The sequence below is a fragment of the Triticum urartu genome, chromosome 5A (assembly GCF_056163025.1).
Source record: "Triticum urartu cultivar PI428250 chromosome 5A, HENAU_Tu73, whole genome shotgun sequence".
NCBI classification, from domain to species: Eukaryota; Viridiplantae; Streptophyta; class Magnoliopsida; order Poales; family Poaceae; genus Triticum; species Triticum urartu.
The window spans coordinates 526,801,387-526,811,621 of NC_141877.1; the positions used below are offsets into that span (position 1 = coordinate 526,801,387).

The 10,235-nt window shown below is 48.0% G+C and overlaps 1 pseudogene; it reads right to left on the bottom strand.

Moving 5' to 3' along the window:
- Positions 1–384: 384 nt before the first annotated feature.
- Positions 385–2,770, bottom strand: LOC147972475 (uncharacterized; annotated as a pseudogene).
- Between the last annotated feature and the right edge of the window lie 7,465 nt (positions 2,771–10,235).

The following is a 10,235-nucleotide window of genomic DNA, read 5'->3' on the forward strand; positions in this document are numbered from 1 at the left end:
AGAGGTGTTACATAGACATCAGATTTCTTGTGCAGTGGGAAAGTCCAAAAATAATGAGTGAAATCATCGACAATTATAAGATAATAGGCAAATCCAGACATACTTGGAATGGGAGAAGTCCAAAGGTCACATTGTAATAATGCAAAAGGTTTGCTAGTATAAGAGACAGATGGATAAAAGGGTAATCTAACATATCTCCCAAGCTGACAGGCATGACAAAGGGACGACATGACTTTATTGTAGGAGATATGGCGAGAACCTTGAAGGCGCTTAATGGTGTGATGACCGAGATGTCCTAGTTAGTGATGCCAAAGGTTGAGGGTGATGGTGATGACATGTGCTTTGGCGGGTGTGGGATAACATACTGGGTAGAGTGGTCCGGAGCTATTGCATCGAAGAATCTTGATCCTTGTGGGAAGTGCCATCACAGAAGAAAAAACCAAGGGTCAAATTCTATTGAGACAAAATTATCAGTGGTAAGGTTACGAACGGAAAGAAGATTTTTGATGATATGTGGCACGACAAGAACATTGTTAAGATATAAAGGTTTCGAAAGAGAGGGCAGGGTTTGTGTGCTGATGTGAGAGATGGGAAGGGAGGCACCGTTACCAACAATGATGTTGTGAGCAGAGGGGGGTTGGGATGAGGAGACAATACCATGATCGGATGCCATATGGGATGATGCTCCGGAGTCCATGTACCACTCTCGATTGCCAAGAAGCTACATGTTCTGAAGTGCATTCAACAAGGCTGGATCAAGTTGCTGGTTACCTCCTGGATAGCTTGTAGATGGTGACGGCATCATGCCACCATTGTTGGTGTGTTGTTGACCATATGCAATGTATGCCTGGAAAGGAGTAGCACTGGGGTGAGGACCAAGGAAGCCAGTGTTGGGAGCACACTAGCGGGGCTGCCATGGTGTGGAGGGAGTATGCACTAGTAGAAAAAGGGTCATTTGTCCTGGTTCGTAAGGCCCATTTGTCCCGGTTGGGGAACCGGGACTAAAGGGTCGGTACGAACCGAGACAGATGGGGCTCCACGTGGCCGCTGCGGCTTGCCCTGGCAGGGGGGCCTTTTGTCCTGGTTGGTAGCACCAACCGGGACCAATAAGCTACCACGCGTCAACATTTCAGGGGCTATGGTTTTTGTTTTTTTCTGAAGGGGGGTTGGGGGGTTTTGTATGGTTAATTTTGGGGTGTTTCATATATTGCGTTAGGTAGCTAATTAATTAATAGAGAGAAGTGCCATCACAGGAAAAAAAACCAAGGGTCAAATTCTATTGAAACAAAATTATCAGTAGTAAGTTTGCGAATAGAAAGAAGATTTTTGATGATATGTGGCACGACAAGAACATTATTAAGATATAAAGGTTTCGAAAGAGAGGGCAGGGTGTCTGTGCTGATGTGAGAGATGGGAAGGGAGGCACCATTACCAACAGTGATGGTGTGAGAAGAGGAGGGTTGGGAGGAGGAGAGAATACCATGATCAGATGCCATATGGGATGATGCTCCAGAGTCCATGTACCACTCTTGATTGCCAAGAAGCTACATGTTCTGAAGTGCGTTCAACAAGGTTGGATCAAGTTGCTAGTGACCTCCTGGATAGCTTGTAGATGGTGACGGCATCATGCCACCATTGTTGGTGTGTTGTTGACCATATGCAATGTATGCCTGGAAAGGAGTAGCACTTGGGTGAGGACCAAGGAAGCCAGTGTTGGGAGGACACCAGCGGGGCTGCCACGGTGTGGAGGGAGTACGCTACTGTTATTGAGCATGAGTCGGGAGGCCGGTCCATGGGTTGAACATCCAGGGATTGTCACGGCCTCGTCCGCGGACGCCTCCATGTCCACGGATTTCACCGTTTCCACTGCCATGCCAGGGTTGCGGTAGGGCATGGTGGAGTGTGAGGCGGCATTGTATGAGTCACTGCCGTTTTAGCCAGTGCTGCGGCCAGAAGAAGGTGCACGCTCCCTGCCAGCATGTGAGAGCATGCTATTGCCGCTTGCCCATAGTGCGGTTGTCCCAACATTCTTGGCGTCCATATTTTTCTGCGTCTCCTTGAGGACGAGAGTGGAACGTGTCTGCAGGAAGGATGGGAACGGCACCTGGAACAGTAGAAAAGACCGAAGATGGATGAATTGTTCGTTGAGGCCACGAAGCACCATGAGGACGAGCGTCTCATCGGATATAGGTTGGCCGACATCGCTGAGAGTATCGGCAAGAGACTTGAGTTTGGCGCAGTTGTCATGGACAGACATGTCCCCTTGTGGAGTGTTGCGGAACTCAGCATCGAGGGCTAACGTTCAGCTTTTCTTATTGTCGTTGAAGAGGTTGGCATTGGAGTCCCAGACTTGCCGTGTTGTGGAGCCGGGATCCATGATGATGCCTAAGATCTTGATGGAGATTGAGCCGTAGATCCAGGAGAGCACCATGTAGTCATCGCATCCCCAATCCGAGGTAGGCGACGTGTCGGAGGGGGTGGCGTCGGTGGCGCCGCCGACATGCCTGGAGAGGCAGTAGCGCCCGAGGGCCGCGAGAAAAAGCTCCTGCCACTTGGCGTAGTTGGAGTCCTAAAGATCAAGAGTGACGGGAACATATGTCTTGATTGAAGCAGCATAGGAGGACAGTGCAGGAATAGGTGCAGGGGTGTATGCGAGAACTATCTTGCTGCACTTCTTGCTAGGACGCTGGAGTTCTTCCCCGCGAGTTTTGATGATGGACTCGCATTGCTTGAGCTCCTCTTCGAGCTTCTTTAGGTCGTCATCATTCATGGTAGCTGATACGTCTCCAAAGTATCTATAATTTTTGATTGTTCCATGCTGTTATATTATCTGTTTTGGATGTTTAATGGGCTTTAATTTACCTTTTTATAATATTTTTGGGACTAACCTACTAACCAAAGGCCCAGTGCAAATTGCTGTTTTTTTGCCTATTTTAGTGTTTCGCAGAAAAGGAATATCAAACGGAATCCAAACGGAATGAAACCTCCGGGAGAGTTATTTTTGGAACAAACGTGATCCAGGAGACTTGGAGTGGACGTCAAGAAAGAAGCGAGGAGGCCACGAGGCAGGGAGGCGCACCCAGGGGGTAGGCGCGCCCCCACCCTCATGGGCCCCTCGCAGCTCCACCGACGTACTTCTTCCTCCTATATATAACCATATACCCCGAAAACATCCAAGAGCACCACGAAACCCTATTTCCACCACCGCAACCTTCTGTACCCGTGAGATCCCATCTTCGGGCCTTTTCCGGCGCTCTGCCGGAGGGGGAATCGATCACGGAGGGCTTCTACATCAACACCATAGCCGCGATTAGGTTTGGAGATCGAGTGTTGATAGGAGAGGAACGATGTGGCCTGATAACATGTAAATTGTAATACACCGAGCGGCTCAATGCGAGCCACAATACAACCTCCTCGCATATATATGCAACCAGAAATTACAGAGTTTGTGTACAATAAGAATAGACCAACAGAGATGGAAACTATCTATTTGGTAGCTGCTTGACATGTAATCCATGTTGTTCATCACGATGCGGCTCCATCGGATGGCTGACTCTAACACATACCAGGGGTCGTAGGATTACAGATCCTAATCGGTTCCGTCAGGTAGATAGAGTGCTCCACTGCTCCAATATATTTGTCTAGTACAACAAATCTTCTGAAGTCTTCCACATCAATGCCAGGGGCTACACAATGTGTCCTTGGAGGCAACGGACCTAGGGGTCCTCTGTCCGTCCTACCAAGCCGGGAATCGCGTGGTGGAAGGCAACTGGGCTAGGACACCGTGTAGGATCGAAAGTATGTCTAGAGGGGGGTGATTAGACTACTTGACCAAATAAAACCCAAAATTTTCCCAATTTTAGTTGTACATAGATTTTAACAATTATGACAAGTCAAGCAACACCCCACACATGCAAGTCTAAGAGTGTTGCAGCGGAAAGTAAGACATAGCACATGTAAGTAAAGAGAAGGGTTTGGAGAAGGCAAACGCAATGGGGACACGAAGATTTATGGCGTGGTTCCGATAGGTGGTGATATCATACATCCACGTTGATGGAGAATTCAACCCATGAAGGGTAATGGCTGCGTGAGTCGACGGAGGCTCCACCCATGAAGGGTCCATGAAGAAGCAACCTTGACTATCCCACCATGGCCATCGTCCACGAAGGACTTGCCTCACTCGGGTAGATCTTCACGAAGTAGGCGATCTCCCTTCCCTTTCAAACTTCTTGGTTCAACTCCACATCATGTTGGAGGCTCCCAAGCGACACCTAACCATATAGGAGACACCACTCTCCAAAAGGTAATAGATGGTGTGTTGATGATGAACTCCTTGCTCTTGTGCTTCAAATGATAGTCTCCCCAACACTCAACTCTCTCTCGGTTTGAGTGGAAAACAACTTAGGAAAGGCTACAAATCAAGGTTCAAATGTTAGGAATGGAATCTCTTGATCTCAACACATGAGTAGGTGGTTCTCTCTCAGATAATGAATGGTGGAAGTGTAGGCACGTTCTGATGGCTCTCTCCTCTGAGGAAGAAGGGGTGGAGGGTGATGACCCACAAGTATAGGGGATCTATCGTAGTCCTTTCGATAAGTAAGAGTGTCGAACCCAACGAGGAGCAGAAGGAAATGATAAGCAGTTTTCAGCAAGGTATTCTCTGCAAGCACTGAAATAATAGGTAACAGATAGTTTTGTGATAGGATAATTTGTAACGAGAGCAAGTAATAAAAGTAAATAAGGTGCAGCAAGATGGCCCAATCCTTTTTTTAGCAAAGGACAAGCCTGGACAAACTCTTATATGATGTAAAGCGCTCCCGAGGACACATGGGAATATCGTCAAGCTAGTTTTCATCGCTTCATATGATTCACGTTCGGTACTTTGATAATTTGGTATGTGGGTGGACCGGTGCTTGGGTACTGTCCTTACTTGGACAAGCATCCCACTTATGATTAACCTCTATTGCAAGCATCCGCAACTACAACAAAAGTATTAAGTTAAACCTAACCATAGCATGAAACATATGGATCCAAATCAGCCCCTTACGAAGCAACGCATAAACTAGGGTTTAAGCTTCTGTCACTCTAGCAACCCATCATCTACTTATTACTTCCCAATGCCTTCCTCTAGGCCCAAATAATGGTGAAGTGTCATGTAGTCGACGTTCACATAACACCAATAGAGGAGAGACAACATACATCTCATCAAAATATTGAACGAATACCAAATTCACATGAGTACTAATAGCAAGACTTCTCCCATGTCCTCAGGAACAAACGTAACTACTCACAAAGCATATTCATGTTCATAATCAGAGGGGTATTTGTCACACCCCTAGTTCTGGTATGATCTAGGCTAGCCCTTCATGTGTGCATCATGTTTAAATTCCATTTAAATTTGAAATGAGGATTTGTGAAACCCTCAGAATCATCTCTGGAAATGACCAAAAAAGAAGTGCTCCAAAAGGCTCCAAGAAAATGTTCATGTTGCTCTCTGAAAATATTGGACAGAGATAAAAATCAAACCAATATTATTAGGAGCTCATAGATAATTATTTTGGGCATTTGGATTTAATGAATAATTATTTGCTTTGGATATATATTTGTTATATATCTAATATATGTCCAAAAATTATGTTAGTTGTTGAGGAGCTCTGGAATAGTACCACTAGCTCCTGCAAAAATTGGCATAAGTAAATAAAATGATTTAGTATTTTATTAAATCAAAACAAATGTCAAAAAAATAGAAAACAGAAACAAAAATAGAAAAAGCTTACCTGGCGCTTACCTGCAGCCCCTGTGCAGCCTGACCTGGCCCAGCGGCCCAGCAGGCCGGCCCAGCCCAACTGCCAGGAGCTTCTTCAAGATCCTGCCAGTAGGAGCAGCTGCGTGGCCGCATCGCAGCCAGCCGTGGCCATGTCTTCCGCCACCTCCTGCTTCTCCCTCTCGTCGCCTGGATCGCCCGCGCGTCGCCACGCACCCCCCAAGCCTCTCTCGCTCTCTCCCGTGCCATTCTCTCCTCCCCCTCGCTCCCTCTCTCGCGGCCAAAATTGCCGTCGCCGCCGTCCACAGCCACCGTGGCCTCGGCCACTTCCGCACCTCCCCGACACGCTTCCCAGCTCCGCCGCGACCCCCTCTCCCTCCTCACCAAGCAAAGCAACCCGGGCGAGCTCCGCTTCATCCTCGGCGCCGTCGCCTTCATCTCCGGCCGCCGGAGATCGTCCTCACCGCCCCGCCGACTCCAGCCTTCCCCGAGCTCCCCGACGACGCCCGCCGGTCCCCTGTGAGCCCCGCCGTCGTTCCCCCTACTCCCCTGCCCTTCTGCGCCCTCTAGCCCCTCTGCCGCACGCCACCGAACTCCGGCCGCCGCCGCGAGCCTCGCTCCGGCGAGCTCCGCCGCCCCCGCAACCTCCCGTCGCCTCCGTCGGATGCGCATGAGTGCCAGGAACCAACAGAGCCCCTCCGCGCGGCGTTTGGTCGCCGGAGGGCGAAACCCGAGCCGTTCTGCCGTCGTTGACCTCGCCGGCGGCTGAACTCCGGCCGTATTGACGTGGCAGCGTCATTAGCGGCTAATGGCGCCGCTAATTAACCCTTTCAGTGACACCGACAGCTGGGCCCTGCGCCTAATTAACTTTGGTTTATTTTTTGTTTAAATTAGCTTATAATCCAGCGGGACCCACGCGTCAAGGTTGACTTGCTGATGTGTCCGTTGACCTGACCCCACCTGTCGGTGACCCAGACAGCACCGTGTGACTGACCAGTGGACCCCACTGGTCAGGTTTGACCTGGTCAGCCACAGTTGACTTGCTGACGCAGGCATGACGCAATGCTGAAGCAATATTACATTTTTCTGGTTTAAAATTAATCAGGAAATTCCAGAAAATGATTCAAACTTCAAAAAATCATAGAAATTCAACCGTAGCTCAGATTGAAATAATTTATATATGAAAAATTATCAGAAAAATACAATCTTTCCATCTGTACCAGTTTCATGCAAGACAAAACAACTTATACCTGCTGTATAGGTGAAAACATATAAATGGCATATATAAGAGCTTAATTTGGAGTTGCATTTGAACCCTTGGTTCAAATGGACCTCAACCAAATGAATGCTAGTTGCATTAGCTCAAACAACATCACATCTTCATGCCATGCTCATGCATCATATTATTGCATATGGTTGTGTATTGATTTCCGACATCGTTCCTTCTCGATAGGTCCTGCTCCGGAGACAGTTCCAGAGTACCTGTCTGAGGAGCAGTGCCTTCCTTGTTGATCTACCAGGCAAGCAAACCCCCTTGTTCATTTCAATATGATCCCACTCTCTCGCTCCTGCTCTCTTTTATTGCATTAGGACAACATCGAATCAACTGCTACTTTATGCTGCGGTAGTTGAATCCATTCCTTTGCATGACCTGTCATTGCCACAGTAAATAGTTGAAACCCACTAGCATGTGTAGGAGTTGATTGAGCCATGTTGTGTTCCTACCATGCCATGCCTGCTATTGCTTAGAGTTGTGTCAGGTCTGATTCATTGGGAATGAATTGGAGTGTTACGATATGTTCTGGTGCTGAGAGTTAAGTGTGTGAACACGATTTGGTAAAGGTAGCGGTGTGAGGCCATGTAGGAGTACATGGTGGGTTGTCTCACTGGAACCGTCCTTAAGCACTGAGTTCTGTGTATGTTGTACAATGACTAGATACTACCACACATTGGGTTCCGGTAACTCGACCCCTCTCGACTTATTAACCGACTTGGTCTCTGTCAAGGAGTTACAAATAGTTTCTATTGTTTGTAGGTAGTGTTAATAGTCTACCAAGTGGCACCCGGCCAGGTGGGCTTGGGACAGACTAGGCACAAGTGGCACAGTGTACCAAGCGTACATCCATCCGGTGAGGTGGGCTTGGGAACCCTGCACACATCGTTTGGGGCCGTGAGCGACACCCCGGCCGAATCTCCTTGCGGATGGAACCCGAATAGGCGATAAACCTGGATTAGAGTCATGTGTGGTTAGTCAGGTCATGGCCAACACCCTCGCTAGGCTTCCGCTTGAAGGTTGCCGAGGTACATGACGTGTACATGGTGATAAGTGGCGAGGGCGTGTGTGAAGAAGTACACCCCTGCAGGGTTATCATGATCTATTCGAATAGCCGTGTCCTCGGTTATGGACTTTTTGGATGCTTACGTGGTACATAGACAACTTAAAGTGGATACTCTAAAATGCACAAGACAAGTGTGAGTGCTATGGATGGCCTTCTCGTAGTGAGACGGGGATGAATCCATAGTAGTGTATTGATGTGGTGATTAGTGGACTCGTGTGCGCTGCCTCACCTCAAAGAAGTTTCTCGTAGTCGTAGAACAGGATAGCCACTGAGTCAAAGCTGGCTTGCTGCAACTAAACCCCACATTACCTTCTTGATACAAATGCATGTATGTTAGGATCTGATGTAAGTCCTGCTGAATACCTTTGTACTCACATTACTTTATTTATGTTTTTGCAGCGGAGACTCCGGTCTTACTAGTAGTTCTGCTTGGACTTCGACGCGTAGCTTGTTACCTCAGCTACGATCTTGATCGGATGTTGTATATAGTCAGGCTCTTCAGCCTTTTTCATTTGTAGTTGTCTGTACTCAGACATGTAATGCTTCCGCTTGTTGCTTGTATGCTCTGAATAATGGGTCAGGTGACCCTTGTTTGTATTTAATGCTATGTGGCCCTTCTGGGCCTTTATCTATATGAGTTTGCGTTATGTTGTGATGCCATGTTGTACAGCACATACTTGCATGTTATGCGTACGTGTGACGTGTATTGCTATGTGTGGGATCCGACAACCTAGTTGTCTATCCTTGGTAGCCTCTCTTATGGGGAAATGTAGTCTAGTGCTTCCACCGAGCCAGGGTAGTCCGCTACACCCGGTTTACCGGAGTCCTGCTAGCCCAGCACTACTGCTCCGGAACACTTAGACTGGCCGGCATGTGATTCACTTCGTTCATGTGTCTGTCCCTTCGGTGAAATGTCACGCGGTGACATTCGGAGTCTTGCCTAGCCTGCTACAGCCCGGGTTCCCAGAGTCCTCTTAGCCCAGTTGCTATAGCCCGGATTCACACGCTGCTGACCGACATGCTCGATGTTGTTTCATGTATGCCTGTCCCCGTAAGTTAGTGCCACTTTGGGTTCACGAATAGTCATGTCGGCCCGGGTTCTCTGTCATATGGATGCTAGCGACACTATCATATACGTGAGCCAAAAGGCGCAAACGGTCCCGGGCCATGGTAAGGCAACACCCGTGTGAATACCGTGTGTGAGGCCGCAAAGTGATATGAGGTGTTACATGCTAGATCGGTGTGACTTAGAATCAGGGTCCCGACAGCTTTGGTATCAGAGCCTGACTGCCTGTAGGATTTCCAAGCCAACCTGGTCGAAGTTGAGTCTAGAAATTATTTAGTTATGTAAGGGAATGTATTGTGAAGGGAACTTAAGGCTCTTTTTACTCCTTATATCTCATGCCCTTCTGATCTGAGTCATCCTATCTTTCCTACGGGGCTAAGGAACTAGGCTTTCTTCTCTGTCTATTAGGATCACGTGTTACTACTCCGTAGTCTCTTAGGATTGGTTGATCAGAGTCATATTCCAGTTTTCAAGTACTTCCGGTGTAGTCTGTTTAGTAATATCTCAGACCTTGAGTGATGATGTTGAGATTGGTGCTACCCCGTCTTTTGCAGAATGTCTCGTTTTGAGCATTTTACTGCCGTTATGCTGCCGGAATTGTCCTAGGAGTTTAAGAGATACTAATTTTCCTTGTGCTACATGTTGCAACCTATAGTTGTTGTTGACCTCGTCCTTGGTTCCGCTTCTCAGGATGTCGTCAGTTAACCGAAGTTCTGTTGCTCGTTGCCTGAACCACGGAGGTGGTAGGGATGAGGAGGATCCTCCCGACCATTCTTCGTTGGCAAAGTTCATGTTAGAGGTTGAGATGAACAAGCGTGAGTCTAACCGCTTGTTAGCACATATCGAGGAGAACACCGCACCCCAGTGCAAAGAGTCAGCGACCATCCAGGATTTCATTGGTCTGAAACCACCAACCTTCCATCATTCCATTGAACCACTCGATGCAGATGACTGGCTCTGTAGTATCACACACAAGCTCCGTTCTGCAAACGTAGCTGAAGGTGACAAGGTCACCTATGCCGCATATCACCTGGAAGGTCCTGCTAGTCTTTGGTGGCAGAACTAT